This window comes from Wasmannia auropunctata, unplaced genomic scaffold, assembly GCF_000956235.1.
Source record: "Wasmannia auropunctata unplaced genomic scaffold, wasmannia.A_1.0 LD336078.1, whole genome shotgun sequence".
Classification (NCBI taxonomy): Eukaryota; Metazoa; Arthropoda; class Insecta; order Hymenoptera; family Formicidae; genus Wasmannia; species Wasmannia auropunctata.
In genome coordinates, this window is record NW_012026812.1 from 5,201,490 (window position 1) to 5,202,228 (window position 739).

The 739-nt window shown below is 54.4% G+C and overlaps 1 protein-coding gene across 1 annotated transcript in view; it reads right to left on the reverse strand.

The window, feature by feature from the left end:
- Positions 1-739, reverse strand: part of LOC105449053 — an 8,406-nt gene that overhangs the window by 6,827 nt on the left and 840 nt on the right. The gene's annotated exons all lie outside the window — the stretch shown is intronic.

Consider the following 739-nt stretch of genomic DNA (forward strand, 5'->3'; position numbering starts at 1 on the left):
CTCGTTTTTAATTCGGCTATCGCCGAGAAAGATTCCGTATATCCCGGCGCCCCGTCTGACTTCGCGTATTGAGATTGTGTTACAGGACCGTCGCGCCCGCCGCGCGCCCGCCGAGCGCCACAGCCAAGCCATTCCATGTAATTGTGTCGTTCCCGTCCTTGTGCGCGTGTGAAAATTCGCGTTTTCGAGAGGGCCTTGCGCCCCAGTTACGGGATTTAAAGAGAGTTTCCGGGATCACGGGATCCCGCGGGACATATTAGTTCCCGAGTTCCGATTTCGTGTGTCGATCACGCTGCCCGTGTACGCCGGCGCGGAGCGCTCGAGCCCTCCTCCGACATCGTGAACGAGAAAGAAAGAAATTAATACGGTAACGAGAACGGAAATCCGTAAGCGCGGCGCGCCGGGAACGTAAATCGGTAATGCCAAACAACGAGAAAGGAAAAAAAAATAGCGCTCTCAAGGGCACGCAAGGTTGAGGACGCGCTCGTATTTTCCCTCCCTAACGGGTCAGGAATTCGCTTGTTGTGAACGTCCCCACGGGGTCGCTGAGTGATAATAGTACGGACTGCTCGCACGCAGTCCACGAAAATAAAATCTGAAACGACCTATACCCGCGACCACGGTCACTGAAACGGAATATACACGGCAATAATTTTCGGGGCTTAATACATCGACGCGCGCAGTGGAGCGTAAAGGAATGCGAAAACAATGACACGGCCGTTCGCCGCCTAACGAAGGA